We start from the raw sequence: 19,611 nt of genomic DNA, 5'->3' as shown, positions 1-19,611 counted from the left end.
TGTTGGATACTGGGGAGATTTTGTGGGATGTTTGTGGAACTTTTAGGGACTTTTCTGGAATTTGGTGAGATTCTGTAGAGAACTGACGAATTATCAGGGATTTTTCATGTATTCTGTGGGAATTTGTGGAGATTCTGTGGGATTTTTGTGGATTTTGGCCGTGTTTTGAGAAGATTTAGGGAATTTTGTGGGATTTTTCTGGGATTTTGTTGGATATTGAGGACATTTTGTGGGATGTTTCTGGAATTTGGTGGGGCTTTTCAAGAATTTTGTGGTATTTTGAAAAGGTTTAGGGAATTTTGTGGTGTTTTTTCTTGAATTTTGTGGGAAACTGCTGATTTTATGGGGCGTTTCTGGAATTTGGTCGAGTTTTCAGAAGATTTAGGGATTTTTGTGAGATTTTTGTGGGATGTTCTGGGAATTGGTAGAGATTTTGTGGGACATTCCTGTGAATTGGTAGGGTTTTGAAATGATTTAGGGAGTTTTGTGGGACTTCTCTGGAATTTTGTGTGTTTTTTCTGGAATTGTGTGGGATTCTGAGGAGACTTGAAGAATTTTGAGGAATTTGATTTAGATTTTAGTGGGAATTTGTGGAGATTCTGTGGGATTTTTCTGGAATTTGGTGGGCCTTTTCACGAACTTTGTGTGGTTTTGAGGAGACTTGAAGAATTTTGAGGAATTTTTCTTAGATTTTGTGGAAACTTGTGGAGGTTTTGTGGGATTTTTGTGTGATTTTGTGGGATATTGAGGCGATTTAGGGATCTTGAGGGATTTTTCATGTATTTTGTGGGAATTTGTGGAGATTTGGTGGGATATTTTTCTAGAATTTGGTCGTGTTTTGAGAAGATTTAGGGAATTTTGTGGGATTTTTCCTGGAATTTTGTTGGATACTGGGGAGATTTTGTGGGATGTTTGTGGAACTTTGAGGGACTTTTTAGGAATTTGGTGAGATTCTGTAGAGAACTGACGAATTATCAGGGATTTTTCATGTATTCTGTGGGAATTTGTGGAGATTCTGTGGGATGTTTCTGGAATTTGGTAGAGTTTTGAGAAGATTTAGGGAATTTTGTGGAACTTTTCTGGGATTTTGTTGGATATTGAGGACATTTTGTGGGATGTTTCTGGAATTTGGTGGGGCTTTTCAAGAATTTTGTGGTATTTTGAAAAGATTTAGAGAATTTTGTGGTGTTTTTTCTTGAATTTTGTGGGAAACTGTGCTGATTTTATGGGGCGTTTCTGGAATTTGGTCGAGTTTTCAGAAGATTTAGGGATTTTTGTGGGATTTCTGTGGGATGTTCTGGGAATTGGTGGAGACTTTGTGGGACATTCCTGTGAATTGGTAGGGTTTTGAAATGATTGAGGGAGTTTTGTGGGACTTCTCTGGAATTTGGTGGGGTTTTTCAAGAATTGTGTGGGATTCTGAGGAGACTTGAAGAATTTTGAGGAATTTTTCTTAGATTTTGTGGAAACTTGTGGAGGTTTTGTGTGATTTTTGTGTGATTTTGTGGGATATTGAGGCGATTTAGGGATCTTGAGGGATTTCTCATGTATTTTGTGGGAATTTGTGGAGATTTGGTGGGATATTTTTCTAGAATTTGGTCGTGTTTTGAGAAGATTTAGGGAATTTTGTGGGATTTTTCCTGGAATTTTGTTGGATATTAGGGATATTTTGTGGGATGTTTGTGGAACTTTGAGGGACTTTTCTGGAATTTGGTGAGATTCTGTAGAGAACTGACGAATTATCAGGGGTATTTTCATGTATTCTGTGGGAATTTGTGGAGATTCGGTGGGATTTTTCTGGAATTTTGGTTGTGTTTTGAGAAGATTTAGGGAATTTTGTGGGATTTTTCTGGGATTTTGTTGGGTATTGAGGACATTTTGTGGGATGTTTCTGGAATTTGGTGGGGCTTTTCAAGAATTTTGTTGTATTTTCAAAAGATTTTGGGAATTTTGTGGTGTTTTTTCTTGAATTTTGTGGGAAACTGTGCTGATTTTATGGGGCGTTTCTGGAATTTGGTCGAGTTTTCAGAAGCGTTAGGGATTTTTGTGAGATTTTTGTGGGATGTTTGTGGAAATTTGAGGGACTTTTCTGGAATTTGGTGAGATTCTGTAGAGAACTGACGAATTATCAGGGATTTTTCATGTATTCTGTGGGAATTTGTGGAGATTTGGTGGGATTTTTCTGGAATTTGGTAGAGTTTTGAGAAGATTTAGGGAATTTTGTGTTGTTTTTTCTTGAATTTTGTGGGAAACTGTGCTGATTTTATGGGGCGTTTCTGGAATTTGGTCAAGTTTTCAGAAGATTTAGGGAATTGTGTGAGATTTTTCCTGGAATTTTGTTGGATATTAGGGAGATTTTGTGGGATGCTTGTGGAACTTTGGGGGACTTTTCTGGTATTTGGTGAGATTCTGTAGAGAACTGACGAATTATCAGGGATTTTTCATGTATTCTGTGGGAATTTGTGGAGATTTGGTGGGATATTTTTCTAGAATTTGGTTGTGTTTTGAGAAGATTTAGGAAATTTTGTGGGATTTTTCCTGGAATTTTGTTGGATATTTGGGATATTTTGAGGGATGTTTGTGGAACTTTGAGGGACTTTTTAGGAATTTGGTGAGTTTCTGTAGAGAACTGACGAATTATCAGGGATTTTTCATGTATTCTGTGGGAATTTGTGGAGATTCTGTGGGATGTTTCTGGAATTTGGTAGAGTTTTGAGAAGATTTAGGGAATTTTGTGGAACTTTTCTGGGATTTTGTTGGATATTGAGGACATTTTGTGGGATGTTTCTGGAATTTGGTGGGGCTTTTCAAGAATTTTGTGGTATTTTGAAAAGATTTAGAGAATTTTGTGGTGTTTTTTCTTGAATTTTGTGGGAAACTGTGCTGATTTTATGGGGCGTTTCTGGAATTTGGTCGAGTTTTCAGAAGATTTAGGGATTTTTGTGGGATTTCTGTGGGATGTTCTGGGAATTGGTGGAGATTTTGTGGGACATTCCTGTGAATTGGTAGGGTTTTGAAATGATTGAGGGAGTTTTGTGGGACTTCTCTGGAATTTTGTGTGTTTTTTCAAGAATTGTGTGGGATTCTGAGGAGACTTGAAGAATTTTGAGGAATTTTTCTTAGATTTTGTGGAAACTTGTGGAGGTTTTGTGTGATTTTTGTGTGATTTTGTGGGATATTGAGGCGATTTAGGGATCTTGAGGGATTTCTCATGTATTTTGTGGGAATTTGTGGAGATTTGGTGGGATATTTTTCTAGAATTTGGTCGTGTTTTGAGAAGATTTAGGGAATTTTGTGGGATTTTTCCTGGAATTTTGTTGGATACTGGGGAGATTTTGTGGGATGTTTGTGGAACTTTGAGGGACTTTTCTGGAATTTGGTGAGATTCTGTAGAGAACTGACGAATTATCAGGGATTTTTCATGTATTCTGTGGGAATTTGTGGAGATTTGGTGGGATTTTTGTGGATTTTGGCCGTGTTTTGAGAAGATTTAGGGAATTTTGTGGGATTTTTCTGGGATTTTGTTGGATATTGAGGACATTTTGTGGGATGTTTCGGGAATTTGGTGGGGCTTTTCAAGAATTTTGTGGTATTTTGAAAAGGTTTAGGGAATTTTGTGGTGTTTTTTCTTGAATTTTGTGGGAAACTGCTGATTTTATGGGGCGTTTCTGGAATTTGGTCGAGTTTTCAGAAGATTTAGGGATTTTTGTGAGATTTTTGTGGGATGTTCTGGGAATTGGTAGAGATTTTTTGGGACATTCCTGTGAATTGGTAGGGTTTTGAAATGATTGAGGGAGTTTTGTGGGACTTCTCTGGAATTTTGTGTGTTTTTTCTGGAATTGTGTGGGATTCTGAGGAGACTTGAAGAATTTTGAGGAATTTGATTTAGATTTTAGTGGGAATTTGTGGAGATTCTGTGGGATTTTTCTGGAATTTGGTGGGCCTTTTCACGAACTTTGTGTGGTTTTGAGGAGACTTGAAGAATTTTGAGGAATTTTTCTTAGATTTTGTGGAAACTTGTGGAGGTTTTGTGGGATTTTTGTGTGATTTTGTGGGATATTGAGGCGATTTAGGGATCTTGAGGGATTTTTCATGTATTCTGTGGGAATTTGTGGAGATTTGGTGGGATTTTTGTGCATTTTGGTCGTGTTTTGAGAAGATTTAGGAAATTTTGTGGGATTTTTCCTGGAATTTTGTTGGATATTGAGGACATTTTGTGGGATGTTTCTGGAATTTGGTGGGGCTTTTCAGGAATTTTGTGGTATTTTGAAAAGGTTTAGGGAATTTTGTGGTGTTTTTTCTTGAATTTTGTGGGAAACTGTGCTGATTTTATGGGGCGTTTCTGTAATTTGGTCGAGTTTTCAGAAGATTTAGGGATTTTTGTGGGATTTCTGTGGGATGTTCTGGGAATTGGTGGAGATTTTGTGGGACATTCCTGTGAATTGGTAGGGTTTTGAAATTATTTAGGGAGTTTTGTGGGACTTCTCTGGCATTTTGTGTGTTTTTTCAAGAATTGTGTGGGATTCTGAGGAGACTTGAAGAATTTTGAGGAATTTTTCTTAGATTTTGTGGAAACTTGTGGAGGTTTTGTGTGATTTTTGTGTGATTTTGTGGGATATTGAGGCGATTTAGGGATCTTGAGGGATTTCTCATGTATTTTGTGGGAATTTGTGGAGATTTGGTGGGATATTTTTCTAGAATTTGGCCGTGTTTTGAGAAGATTTAGGGAATTTTGTGGGATTTTTCCTGGAATTTTGTTGGATATTAGGGATATTTTGTGGGATGTTTGTGGAACTTTGAGGGACTTTTCTGGAATTTGGTGAGATTCTGTAGAGAACTGACGAATTATCAGGGGTATTTTCATGTATTCTGTGGGAATTTGTGGAGATTCGGTGGGATTTTTCTGGAATTTTGGTTGTGTTTTGAGAAGATTTAGGGAATTTTGTGGGATTTTTCTGGGATTTTGTTGGGTATTGAGGACATTTTGTGGGATGTTTCTGGAATTTGGTGGGGCTTTTCAAGAATTTTGTTGTATTTTCAAAAGATTTTGGGAATTTTGTGGTGTTTTTTCTTGAATTTTGTGGGAAACTGTGCTGATTTTATGGGGCGTTTCTGGAATTTGGTCGAGTTTTCAGAAGCGTTAGGGATTTTTGTGAGATTTTTGTGGGATGTTTGTGGAACTTTGAGGGACTTTTCTGGAATTTGGTGAGATTCTGTAGAGAACTGACGAATTATCAGGGATTTTTCATGTATTCTGTGGGAATTTGTGGAGATTTGGTGGGATTTTTCTGGAATTTGGTAGAGTTTTGAGAAGATTTAGGGAATTTTGTGTTGTTTTTTCTTGAATTTTGTGGGAAACTGTGCTGATTTTATGGGGCGTTTCTGGAATTTGGTCAAGTTTTCAGAAGATTTAGGGAATTGTGTGAGATTTTTCCTGGAATTTTGTTGGATATTAGGGAGATTTTGTGGGATGCTTGTGGAACTTTGGGGGACTTTTCTGGTATTTGGTGTGATTCTGTAGAGAACTGACGAATTATCAGGGATTTTTCATGTATTCTGTGGGAATTTGTGGAGATTTGGTGGGATATTTTTCTAGAATTTGGTCGTGTTTTGAGAAGATTTAGGGAATTTTGTGGGATTTTTCCTGGAATTTTGTTGGATACTGGGGAGATTTTGTGGGATGTTTGTGGAACTTTGAGGGACTTTTCTGGAATTTGGTGAGATTCTGTAGAGAACTGACGAATTATCAGGGATTTTTCATGTATTCTGTGGGAATTTGTGGAGATTCTGTGGGATTTTTGTGGATTTTGGCCGTGTTTTGAGAAGATTTAGGGAATTTTGTGGGATTTTTCTGGGATTTTGTTGGATATTGAGGACATTTTGTGGGATGTTTCGGGAATTTGGTGGGGCTTTTCAAGAATTTTGTGGTATTTTGAAAAGGTTTAGGGAATTTTGTGGTGTTTTTTCTTGAATTTTGTGGGAAACTGCTGATTTTATGGGGCGTTTCTGGAATTTGGTCGAGTTTTCAGAAGATTTAGGGATTTTTGTGAGATTTTTGTGGGATGTTCTGGGAATTGGTAGAGATTTTGTGGGACATTCCTGTGAATTGGTAGGGTTTTGAAATGATTTAGGGAGTTTTGTGGGACTTCTCTGGAATTTGGTGGGGTTTTTCTGGAATTGTGTGGGATTCTGAGGAGACTTGAAGAATTTTGAGGAATTTGATTTAGATTTTTGTGGGAATTTGTGGAGATTCTGTGGGATTTTTCTGGAATTTGGTGGGCCTTTTCACGAACTTTGTGTGGTTTTGAGGAGACTTGAAGAATTTTGAGGAATTTTTCTTAGATTTTGTGGAAACTTGTGGAGGTTTTGTGGGATTTTTGTGTGATTTGGTGGGATATTGAGGCGATTTAGGGATCTTGAGGGATTTTTCATGTATTCTGTGGGAATTTGTGGAGATTTGGTGGGATTTTTGTGAATTTTGGTCGTGTTTTGAGAAGATTTAGGAAATTTTGTGGGATTTTTCCTGGAATTTTGTTGGATATTTGGGATATTTTGTGGGATGTTTGTGGAACTTTGAGGGACTTTTTAGGAATTTGGTGAGATTCTGTAGAGAACTGACGAATTATCAGGGATTTTTCATGTATTCTGTGGGAATTTGTGGAGATTCTGTGGGATGTTTCTGGAATTTGGTAGAGTTTTGAGAAGATTTAGGGAATTTTGTGGAACTTTTCTGGGATTTTGTTGGATATTGAGGACATTTTGTGGGATGTTTCGGGAATTTGGTGGGGCTTTTCAAGAATTTTGTGGTATTTTGAAAAGATTTAGAGAATTTTGTGGTGTTTTTTCTTGAATTTTGTGGGAAACTGTGCTGATTTTATGGGGCGTTTCTGGAATTTGGTCGAGTTTTCAGAAGATTTAGGGATTTTTGTGGGATTTCTGTGGGATGTTCTGGGAATTGGTGGAGATTTTGTGGGACATTCCTGTGAATTGGTAGGGTTTTGAAATGATTTAGGGAGTTTTGTGGGACTTCTCTGGAATTTTGTGTGTTTTTTCAAGAATTGTGTGGGATTCTGAGGAGACTTGAAGAATTTTGAGGAATTTTTCTTAGATTTTGTGGAAACTTGTGGAGGTTTTGTGTGATTTTTGTGTGATTTTGTGGGATATTGAGGCGATTTAGGGATCTTGAGGGATTTCTCATGTATTTTGTGGGAATTTGTGGAGATTTGGTGGGATATTTTTCTAGAATTTGGTCGTGTTTTGAGAAGATTTAGGGAATTTTGTGGGATTTTTCCTGGAATTTTGTTGGATATTAGGGATATTTTGTGGGATGTTTGTGGAACTTTGAGGGACTTTTCTGGAATTTGGTGAGATTCTGTAGAGAACTGACGAATTATCAGGGGTATTTTCATGTATTCTGTGGGAATTTGTGGAGATTCGGTGGGATTTTTCTGGAATTTTGGTTGTGTTTTGAGAAGATTTAGGGAATTTTGTGGGATTTTTCTGGGATTTTGTTGGATATTGGGGACATTTTGTGGGATGTTTCTGGAATTTGGTGGGGCTTTTCAAGAATTTTGTGGTATTTTGAAAAGGTTTAGGGAATTTTGTGGTGTTTTTTCTTGAATTTTGTGGGAAACTGTGCTGATTTTATGGGGCGTTTCTGGAATTTGGTCGAGTTTTCAGAAGCGTTAGGGATTTTTGTGAGATTTTTGTGGGATGTTTGTGGAACTTTGAGGGACTTTTCTGGAATTTGGTGAGATTCTGTAGAGAACTGACGAATTATCAGGGATTTTTCATGTATTCTGTGGGAATTTGTGGAGATTTGGTGGGATTTTTCTGGAATTTGGTAGAATTTTGAGAAGATTTAGGGAATTTTGTGTTGTTTTTTCTTGAATTTTGTGGGAAACTGTGCTGATTTTATGGGGCGTTTCTGGAATTTGGTCAAGTTTTCAGAAGATTTAGGGAATTGTGTGAGATTTTTCCTGGAATTTTGTTGGATATTAGGGAGATTTTGTGGGATGCTTGTGGAACTTTGGGGGACTTTTCTGGTATTTGGTGAGATTCTGTAGAGAACTGACGAATTATCAGGGATTTTTCATGTATTCTGTGGGAATTTGTGGAGATTTGGTGGGATATTTTTCTAGAATTTGGTTGTGTTTTGAGAAGATTTAGGAAATTTTGTGGGATTTTTCCTGGAATTTTGTTGGATATTTGGGATATTTTGAGGGATGTTTGTGGAACTTTGAGGGACTTTTTAGGAATTTGGTGAGTTTCTGTAGAGAACTGACGAATTATCAGGGATTTTTCATGTATTCTGTGGGAATTTGTGGAGATTCTGTGGGATGTTTCTGGAATTTGGTAGAGTTTTGAGAAGATTTAGGGAATTTTGTGGGACTTTTCTGGGATTTTGTTGGATATTGAGGACATTTTGTGGGATGTTTCGGGAATTTGGTGGGGCTTTTCAGGAATTTTGTGGTATTTTGAAAAGATTTAGGGAATTTTGTGGTGTTTTTTCTTGAATTTTGTGGGAAACTGTGCTGATTTTATGGGGCGTTTCTGGAATTTGGTCGAGTTTTCAGAAGATTTAGGGATTTTTGTGGGATTTCTGTGGGATGTTCTGGGAATTGGTGGAGACTTTGTGGGACATTCCTGTGAATTGGTAGGGTTTTGAAATGATTGAGGGAGTTTTGTGGGACTTCTCTGGAATTTGGTGGGGTTTTTCAAGAATTGTGTGGGATTCTGAGGAGACTTGAAGAATTTTGAGGAATTTTTCTTAGATTTTGTGGAAACTTGTGGAGGTTTTGTGGGATTTTTGTGTGATTTTGTGGGATATTGAGGCGATTTAGGGATCTTGAGGGATTTCTCATGTATTTTGTGGGAATTTGTGGAGATTTGGTGGGATATTTTTCTAGAATTTGGTCGTGTTTTGAGAAGATTTAGGGAATTTTGTGGGATTTTTCCTGGAATTTTGTTGGATATTAGGGATATTTTGTGGGATGTTTGTGGAACTTTGAGGGACTTTTCTGGAATTTGGTGAGATTCTGTAGAGAACTGACGAATTATCAGGGGTATTTTCATGTATTCTGTGGGAATTTGTGGAGATTCGGTGGGATTTTTCTGGAATTTTGGTTGTGTTTTGAGAAGATTTAGGGAATTTTGTGGGATTTTTCTGGGATTTTGTTGGGTATTGAGGACATTTTGTGGGATGTTTCTGGAATTTGGTGGGGCTTTTCAAGAATTTTGTTGTATTTTCAAAAGATTTTGGGAATTTTGTGGTGTTTTTTCTTGAATTTTGTGGGAAACTGTGCTGATTTTATGGGGCGTTTCTGGAATTTGGTCGAGTTTTCAGAAGCGTTAGGGATTTTTGTGAGATTTTTGTGGGATGTTTGTGGAAATTTGAGGGACTTTTCTGGAATTTGGTGAGATTCTGTAGAGAACTGACGAATTATCAGGGATTTTTCATGTATTCTGTGGGAATTTGTGGAGATTTGGTGGGATTTTTCTGGAATTTGGTAGAGTTTTGAGAAGATTTAGGGAATTTTGTGTTGTTTTTTCTTGAATTTTGTGGGAAACTGTGCTGATTTTATGGGGCGTTTCTGGAATTTGGTCAAGTTTTCAGAAGATTTAGGGAATTGTGTGAGATTTTTCCTGGAATTTTGTTGGATATTAGGGAGATTTTGTGGGATGCTTGTGGAACTTTGGGGGACTTTTCTGGTATTTGGTGAGATTCTGTAGAGAACTGACGAATTATCAGGGATTTTTCATGTATTCTGTGGGAATTTGTGGAGATTTGGTGGGATATTTTTCTAGAATTTGGTTGTGTTTTGAGAAGATTTAGGAAATTTTGTGGGATTTTTCCTGGAATTTTGTTGGATATTTGGGATATTTTGAGGGATGTTTGTGGAACTTTGAGGGACTTTTTAGGAATTTGGTGAGTTTCTGTAGAGAACTGACGAATTATCAGGGATTTTTCATGTATTCTGTGGGAATTTGTGGAGATTCTGTGGGATGTTTCTGGAATTTGGTAGAGTTTTGAGAAGATTTAGGGAATTTTGTGGAACTTTTCTGGGATTTTGTTGGATATTGAGGACATTTTGTGGGATGTTTCTGGAATTTGGTGGGGCTTTTCAAGAATTTTGTGGTATTTTGAAAAGATTTAGAGAATTTTGTGGTGTTTTTTCTTGAATTTTGTGGGAAACTGTGCTGATTTTATGGGGCGTTTCTGGAATTTGGTCGAGTTTTCAGAAGATTTAGGGATTTTTGTGGGATTTCTGTGGGATGTTCTGGGAATTGGTGGAGATTTTGTGGGACATTCCTGTGAATTGGTAGGGTTTTGAAATGATTGAGGGAGTTTTGTGGGACTTCTCTGGAATTTTGTGTGTTTTTTCAAGAATTGTGTGGGATTCTGAGGAGACTTGAAGAATTTTGAGGAATTTTTCTTAGATTTTGTGGAAACTTGTGGAGGTTTTGTGTGATTTTTGTGTGATTTTGTGGGATATTGAGGCGATTTAGGGATCTTGAGGGATTTCTCATGTATTTTGTGGGAATTTGTGGAGATTTGGTGGGATATTTTTCTAGAATTTGGTCGTGTTTTGAGAAGATTTAGGGAATTTTGTGGGATTTTTCCTGGAATTTTGTTGGATACTGGGGAGATTTTGTGGGATGTTTGTGGAACTTTGAGGGACTTTTCTGGAATTTGGTGAGATTCTGTAGAGAACTGACGAATTATCAGGGATTTTTCATGTATTCTGTGGGAATTTGTGGAGATTTGGTGGGATTTTTGTGGATTTTGGCCGTGTTTTGAGAAGATTTAGGGAATTTTGTGGGATTTTTCTGGGATTTTGTTGGATATTGAGGACATTTTGTGGGATGTTTCGGGAATTTGGTGGGGCTTTTCAAGAATTTTGTGGTATTTTGAAAAGGTTTAGGGAATTTTGTGGTGTTTTTTCTTGAATTTTGTGGGAAACTGCTGATTTTATGGGGCGTTTCTGGAATTTGGTCGAGTTTTCAGAAGATTTAGGGATTTTTGTGAGATTTTTGTGGGATGTTCTGGGAATTGGTAGAGATTTTGTGGGACATTCCTGTGAATTGGTAGGGTTTTGAAATGATTTAGGGAGTTTTGTGGGACTTCTCTGGAATTTTGTGTGTTTTTTCTGGAATTGTGTGGGATTCTGAGGAGACTTGAAGAATTTTGAGGAATTTGATTTAGATTTTAGTGGGAATTTGTGGAGATTCTGTGGGATTTTTCTGGAATTTGGTGGGCCTTTTCACGAACTTTGTGTGGTTTTGAGGAGACTTGAAGAATTTTGAGGAATTTTTCTTAGATTTTGTGGAAACTTGTGGAGGTTTTGTGGGATTTTTGTGTGATTTTGTGGGATATTGAGGCGATTTAGGGATCTTGAGGGATTTTTCATGTATTCTGTGGGAATTTGTGGAGATTTGGTGGGATTTTTGTGCATTTTGGTCGTGTTTTGAGAAGATTTAGGAAATTTTGTGGGATTTTTCCTGGAATTTTGTTGGATATTGAGGACATTTTGTGGGATGTTTCTGGAATTTGGTGGGGCTTTTCAGGAATTTTGTGGTATTTTGAAAAGGTTTAGGGAATTTTGTGGTGTTTTTTCTTGAATTTTGTGGGAAACTGTGCTGATTTTATGGGGCGTTTCTGTAATTTGGTCGAGTTTTCAGAAGATTTAGGGATTTTTGTGGGATTTCTGTGGGATGTTCTGGGAATTGGTGGAGATTTTCTGGGACATTCCTGTGAATTGGTAGGGTTTTGAAATGATTTAGGGAGTTTTGTGGGACTTCTCTGGAATTTTGTGTGTTTTTTCAAGAATTGTGTGGGATTCTGAGGAGACTTGAAGAATTTTGAGGAATTTTTCTTAGATTTTGTGGAAACTTGTGGAGGTTTTGTGGGATTTTTGTGTGATTTTGTGGGATATTGAGGCGATTTAGGGATCTTGAGGGATTTCTCATGTATTTTGTGGGAATTTGTGGAGATTTGGTGGGATATTTTTCTAGAATTTGGTCGTGTTTTGAGAAGATTTAGGGAATTTTGTGGGATTTTTCCTGGAATTTTGTTGGATATTAGGGATATTTTGTGGGATGTTTGTGGAACTTTGAGGGACTTTTCTGGAATTTGGTGAGATTCTGTAGAGAACTGACGAATTATCAGGGGTATTTTCATGTATTCTGTGGGAATTTGTGGAGATTCGGTGGGATTTTTCTGGAATTTTGGTTGTGTTTTGAGAAGATTTAGGGAATTTTGTGGGATTTTTCTGGGATTTTGTTGGGTATTGAGGACATTTTGTGGGATGTTTCTGGAATTTGGTGGGGCTTTTCAAGAATTTTGTTGTATTTTCAAAAGATTTTGGGAATTTTGTGGTGTTTTTTCTTGAATTTTGTGGGAAACTGTGCTGATTTTATGGGGCGTTTCTGGAATTTGGTCGAGTTTTCAGAAGCGTTAGGGATTTTTGTGAGATTTTTGTGGGATGTTTGTGGAAATTTGAGGGACTTTTCTGGAATTTGGTGAGATTCTGTAGAGAACTGACGAATTATCAGGGATTTTTCATGTATTCTGTGGGAATTTGTGGAGATTTGGTGGGATTTTTCTGGAATTTGGTAGAGTTTTGAGAAGATTTAGGGAATTTTGTGTTGTTTTTTCTTGAATTTTGTGGGAAACTGTGCTGATTTTATGGGGCGTTTCTGGAATTTGGTCAAGTTTTCAGAAGATTTAGGGAATTGTGTGAGATTTTTCCTGGAATTTTGTTGGATATTAGGGAGATTTTGTGGGATGCTTGTGGAACTTTGGGGGACTTTTCTGGTATTTGGTGAGATTCTGTAGAGAACTGACGAATTATCAGGGATTTTTCATGTATTCTGTGGGAATTTGTGGAGATTTGGTGGGATATTTTTCTAGAATTTGGTTGTGTTTTGAGAAGATTTAGGAAATTTTGTGGGATTTTTCCTGGAATTTTGTTGGATATTTGGGATATTTTGAGGGATGTTTGTGGAACTTTGAGGGACTTTTTAGGAATTTGGTGAGTTTCTGTAGAGAACTGACGAATTATCAGGGATTTTTCATGTATTCTGTGGGAATTTGTGGAGATTCTGTGGGATGTTTCTGGAATTTGGTAGAGTTTTGAGAAGATTTAGGGAATTTTGTGGAACTTTTCTGGGATTTTGTTGGATATTGAGGACATTTTGTGGGATGTTTCTGGAATTTGGTGGGGCTTTTCAAGAATTTTGTGGTATTTTGAAAAGATTTAGAGAATTTTGTGGTGTTTTTTCTTGAATTTTGTGGGAAACTGTGCTGATTTTATGGGGCGTTTCTGGAATTTGGTCGAGTTTTCAGAAGATTTAGGGATTTTTGTGGGATTTCTGTGGGATGTTCTGGGAATTGGTGGAGATTTTGTGGGACATTCCTGTGAATTGGTAGGGTTTTGAAATGATTGAGGGAGTTTTGTGGGACTTCTCTGGAATTTTGTGTGTTTTTTCAAGAATTGTGTGGGATTCTGAGGAGACTTGAAGAATTTTGAGGAATTTTTCTTAGATTTTGTGGAAACTTGTGGAGGTTTTGTGTGATTTTTGTGTGATTTTGTGGGATATTGAGGCGATTTAGGGATCTTGAGGGATTTCTCATGTATTTTGTGGGAATTTGTGGAGATTTGGTGGGATATTTTTCTAGAATTTGGTCGTGTTTTGAGAAGATTTAGGGAATTTTGTGGGATTTTTCCTGGAATTTTGTTGGATACTGGGGAGATTTTGTGGGATGTTTGTGGAACTTTGAGGGACTTTTCTGGAATTTGGTGAGATTCTGTAGAGAACTGACGAATTATCAGGGATTTTTCATGTATTCTGTGGGAATTTGTGGAGATTTGGTGGGATTTTTGTGGATTTTGGCCGTGTTTTGAGAAGATTTAGGGAATTTTGTGGGATTTTTCTGGGATTTTGTTGGATATTGAGGACATTTTGTGGGATGTTTCGGGAATTTGGTGGGACTTTTCAAGAATTTTGTGGTATTTTGAAAAGGTTTAGGGAATTTTGTGGTGTTTTTTCTTGAATTTTGTGGGAAACTGCTGATTTTATGGGGCGTTTCTGGAATTTGGTCGAGTTTTCAGAAGATTTAGGGATTTTTGTGAGATTTTTGTGGGATGTTCTGGGAATTGGTAGAGATTTTGTGGGACATTCCTGTGAATTGGTAGGGTTTTGAAATGATTTAGGGAGTTTTGTGGGACTTCTCTGGAATTTTGTGTGTTTTTTCTGGAATTGTGTGGGATTCTGAGGAGACTTGAAGAATTTTGAGGAATTTGATTTAGATTTTAGTGGGAATTTGTGGAGATTCTGTGGGATTTTTCTGGAATTTGGTGGGCCTTTTCACGAACTTTGTGTGGTTTTGAGGAGACTTGAAGAATTTTGAGGAATTTTTCTTAGATTTTGTGGAAACTTGTGGAGGTTTTGTGGGATTTTTGTGTGATTTTGTGGGATATTGAGGCGATTTAGGGATCTTGAGGGATTTTTCATGTATTCTGTGGGAATTTGTGGAGATTTGGTGGGATTTTTGTGCATTTTGGTCGTGTTTTGAGAAGATTTAGGAAATTTTGTGGGATTTTTCCTGGAATTTTGTTGGATATTGAGGACATTTTGTGGGATGTTTCTGGAATTTGGTGGGGCTTTTCAGGAATTTTGTGGTATTTTGAAAAGGTTTAGGGAATTTTGTGGTGTTTTTTCTTGAATTTTGTGGGAAACTGTGCTGATTTTATGGGGCGTTTCTGTAATTTGGTCGAGTTTTCAGAAGATTTAGGGATTTTTGTGGGATTTCTGTGGGATGTTCTGGGAATTGGTGGAGATTTTCTGGGACATTCCTGTGAATTGGTAGGGTTTTGAAATGATTTAGGGAGTTTTGTGGGACTTCTCTGGAATTTTGTGTGTTTTTTCAAGAATTGTGTGGGATTCTGAGGAGACTTGAAGAATTTTGAGGAATTTTTCTTAGATTTTGTGGAAACTTGTGGAGGTTTTGTGTGATTTTTGTGTGATTTTGTGGGATATTGAGGCGATTTAGGGATCTTGAGGGATTTCTCATGTATTTTGTGGGAATTTGTGGAGATTTGGTGGGATATTTTTCTAGAATTTGGTCGTGTTTTGAGAAGATTTAGGGAATTTTGTGGGATTTTTCCTGGAATTTTGTTGGATATTAGGGATATTTTGTGGGATGTTTGTGGAACTTTGAGGGACTTTTCTGGAATTTGGTGAGATTCTGTAGAGAACTGACGAATTATCAGGGGTATTTTCATGTATTCTGTGGGAATTTGTGGAGATTCGGTGGGATTTTTCTGGAATTTTGGTTGTGTTTTGAGAAGATTTAGGGAATTTTGTGGGATTTTTCTGGGATTTTTTTGGATATTGGGGACATTTTGTGGGATGTTTCTGGAATTTGGTGGGGCTTTTCAAGAATTTTGTGGTATTTTGAAAAGGTTTAGGGAATTTTGTGGTGTTTTTTCTTGAATTTTGTGGGAAACTGTGCTGATTTTATGGGGCGTTTCTGGAATTTGGTCGAGTTTTCAGAAGCGTTAGGGATTTTTGTGAGATTTTTGTGGGATGTTTGTGGAACTTTGAGGGACTTTTCTGGAATTTGGTGAGATTCTGTAGAGAACTGACGAATTATCAGGGATTTTTCATGTATTCTGTGGGAATTTGTGGAGATTTGGTGGGATTTTTCTGGAATTTGGTAGAATTTTGAGAAGATTTAGGGAATTTTGTGTTGTTTTTTCTTGAATTTTGTGGGAAACTGTGCTGATTTTATGGGGCGTTTCTGGAATTTGGTCAAGTTTTCAGAAGATTTAGGGAATTGTGTGAGATTTTTCCTGGAATTTTGTTGGATATTAGGGAGATTTTGTGGGATGCTTGTGGAACTTTGGGGGACTTTTCTGGTATTTGGTGAGATTCTGTAGAGAACTGACGAATTATCAGGGATTTTTCATGTATTCTGTGGGAATTTGTGGAGATTTGGTGGGATATTTTTCTAGAATTTGGTCGTGTTTTGAGAAGATTTAGGAAATTTTGTGGGATTTTTCCTGGAATTTTGTTGGATATTTGGGATATTTTGAGGGATGTTTGTGGAACTTTGAGGGACTTTTTAGGAATTTGGTGAGTTTCTGTAGAGAACTGACGAATTATCAGGGATTTTTCATGTATTCTGTGGGAATTTGTGGAGATTCGGTGGGATTTTTCTGGAATTTGGTAGAGTTTTGAGAAGATTTAGGGAATTTTGTGGGACTTTTCTGGGATTTTGTTGGATATTGAGGACATTTTGTGGGATGTTTCGGGAATTTGGTGGGGCTTTTCAGGAATTTTGTGGTATTTTGAAAAGATTTAGGGAATTTTGTGGTGTTTTTTCTTGAATTTTGTGGGAAACTGTGCTGATTTTATGGGGCGTTTCTGGAATTTGGTCGAGTTTTCAGAAGATTTAGGGATTTTTGTGGGATTTCTGTGGGATGTTCTGGGAATTGGTGGAGATTTTGTGGGACATTCCTGTGAATTGGTAGGGTTTTGAAATGATTGAGGGAGTTTTGTGGGACTTCTCTGGAATTTTGTGTGTTTTTTCAAGAATTGTGTGGGATTCTGAGGAGACTTGAAGAATTTTGAGGAATTTTTCATAGATTTTGTGGAAACTTGTGGAGGTTTTGTGGGATTTTTGTGTGATTTGGTGGGATATTGAGGCGATTTAGGGATCTTGAGGGATTTCTCATGTATTTTGTGGGAATTTGTGGAGATTTGGTGGGATATTTTTCTAGAATTTGGTCGTGTTTTGAGAAGATTTAGGGAATTTTGTGGGATTTTTCCTGGAATTTTGTTGGATACTGGGGAGATTTTGTGGGTGGTTTGTGGAACTTTGAGGGACTTTTCTGGAATTTGGTGAGATTCTGTAGAGAACTGACGAATTATCAGGGATTTTTCATGTATTCTGTGGGAATTTGTGGAGATTCGGTGGGATATTTCTGGAATTTGGTCGTGTTTTGAGAAGATTTAGGAAATTTTGTGGGATTTTTCCTGGAATTTTGTTGGATATTGAGGACATTTTGTGGGATGTTTCTGGAATTTGGTGGGGCTTTTCAGGAATTTTGTGGTATTTTGAAAAGGTTTAGGGAATTTTGTGGTGTTTTTTCTTGAATTTTGTGGGAAACTGTGCTGATTTTATGGGGCGTTTCTGTAATTTGGTCGAGTTTTCAGAAGATTTAGGGATTTTTGTGGGATTTCTGTGGGATGTTCTCGGAATTGGTGGAGATTTTGTGGGACATTCCTGTGAATTGGTAGGGTTTTGAAATGATTTAGGGAGTTTTGTGGGACTTCTCTGGAATTTTGTGTGTTTTTTCAAGAATTGTGTGGGATTCTGAGGAGACTTGAAGAATTTTGAGGAATTTTTCTTAGATTTTGTGGAAACTTGTGGAGGTTTTGTGTGATTTTTGTGTGATTTTGTGGGATATTGAGGCGATTTAGGGATCTTGAGGGATTTCTCATGTATTTTGTGGGAATTTGTGGAGATTTGGTGGGATATTTTTCTAGAATTTGGCCGTGTTTTGAGAAGATTTAGGGAATTTTGTGGGATTTTTCCTGGAATTTTGTTGGATATTAGGGATATTTTGTGGGATGTTTGTGGAACTTTGAGGGACTTTTCTGGAATTTGGTGAGATTCTGTAGAGAACTGACGAATTATCAGGGGTATTTTCATGTATTCTGTGGGAATTTGTGGAGATTCGGTGGGATTTTTCTGGAATTTTGGTTGTGTTTTGAGAAGATTTAGGGAATTTTGTGGGATTTTTCTGGGATTTTGTTGGGTATTGAGGACATTTTGTGGGATGTTTCTGGAATTTGGTGGGGCTTTTCAAGAATTTTGTTGTATTTTCAAAAGATTTTGGGAATTTTGTGGTGTTTTTTCTTGAATTTTGTGGGAAACTGTGCTGATTTTATGGGGCGTTTCTGGAATTTGGTCGAGTTTTCAGAAGCGTTAGGGATTTTTGTGAGATTTTTGTGGGATGTTTGTGGAACTTTGAGGGACTTTTCTGGAATTTGGTGAGATTCTGTAGAGAACTGACGAATTATCAGGGATTTTTCATGTATTCTGTGGGAATTTGTGGAGATTTGGTGGGATTTTTCTGGAATTTGGTAGAGTTTTGAGAAGATTTAGGGAATTTTGTGTTGTTTTTTCTTGAATTTTGTGGGAAACTGTGCTGATTTTATGGGGCGTTTCTGGAATTTGGTCAAGTTTTCAGAAGATTTAGGGAATTGTGTGAGATTTTTCCTGGAATTTTGTTGGATATTAGGGAGATTTTGTGGGATGCTTGTGGAACTTTGGGGGACTTTTCTGGTATTTGGTGTGATTCTGTAGAGAACTGACGAATTATCAGGGATTTTTCATGTATTCTGTGGGAATTTGTGGAGATTTGGTGGGATATTTTTCTAGAATTTGGTCGTGTTTTGAGAAGATTTAGGGAATTTTGTGGGATTTTTTCCTGGAATTTTGTTGGATACTGGGGAGATTTTGTGGGATGTTTGTGGAACTTTGAGGGACTTTTCTGGAATTTGGTGAGATTCTGTAGAGAACTGACGAATTATCAGGGATTTTTCATGTATTCTGTGGGAATTTGTGGAGATTCTGTGGGATTTTTGTGGATTTTGGCCGTGTTTTGAGAAGATTTAGGGAATTTTGTGGGATTTTTCTGGGATTTTGTTGGATATTGAGGACATTTTGTGGGATGTTTCGGGAATTTGGTGGGGCTTTTCAAGAATTTTGTGGTATTTTGAAAAGGTTTAGGGAATTTTGTGGTGTTTTTTCTTGAATTTTGTGGGAAACTGCTGATTTTATGGGGCGTTTCTGGAATTTGGTCGAGTTTTCAGAAGATTTAGGGATTTTTGTGAGATTTTTGTGGGATGTTCTGGGAATTGGTAGAGATTTTGTGGGACATTCCTGTGAATTGGTAGGGTTTTGAAATGATTTAGGGAGTTTTGTGGGACTTCTCTGGAATTTGGTGGGGTTTTTCTGGAATTGTGTGGGATTCTGAGGAGACTTGAAGAATTTTGAGGAATTTGATTTAGATTTTTGTGGGAATTTGTGGAGATTCTGTGGGATTTTTCTGGAATTTGGTGGGCCTTTTCACGAACTTTGTGTGGTTTTGAGGAGACTTGAAGAATTTTGAGGAATTTTTCTTAGATTTTGTGGAAACTTGTGGAGGTTTTGTGTGATTTTTGTGTGATTTTGTGGGATATTGAGGCGATTTAGGGATCTTGAGGGATTTTTCATGTATTCTGTGGGAATTTGTGGAGATTTGGTGGGATTTTTGTGAATTTTGGTCGTGTTTTGAGAAGATTTAGGGAATTTTGTGGGATTTTTCCTGGAATTTTGTTGGATATTTGGGATATTTTGTGGGATGTTTGTGGAACTTTGAGGGACTTTTTAGGAATTTGGTGAGATTCTGTAGAGAACTGACGAATTATCAGGGATTTTTCATGTATTCTGTGGGAATTTGTGGAGATTCTGTGGGATGTTTCTGGAATTTGGTAGAGTTTTGAGAAGATTTAGGGAATTTTGTGGAACTTTTCTGGGATTTTGTTGGATATTGA

Source organism: Cyanistes caeruleus, chromosome 6 (assembly GCF_971803275.1).
Source record: "Cyanistes caeruleus chromosome 6, bCyaCae1.hap1.1, whole genome shotgun sequence".
NCBI lineage: Eukaryota > Metazoa > Chordata > Aves > Passeriformes > Paridae > Cyanistes > Cyanistes caeruleus.
This window is presented reverse-complemented; position numbering follows the sequence as displayed.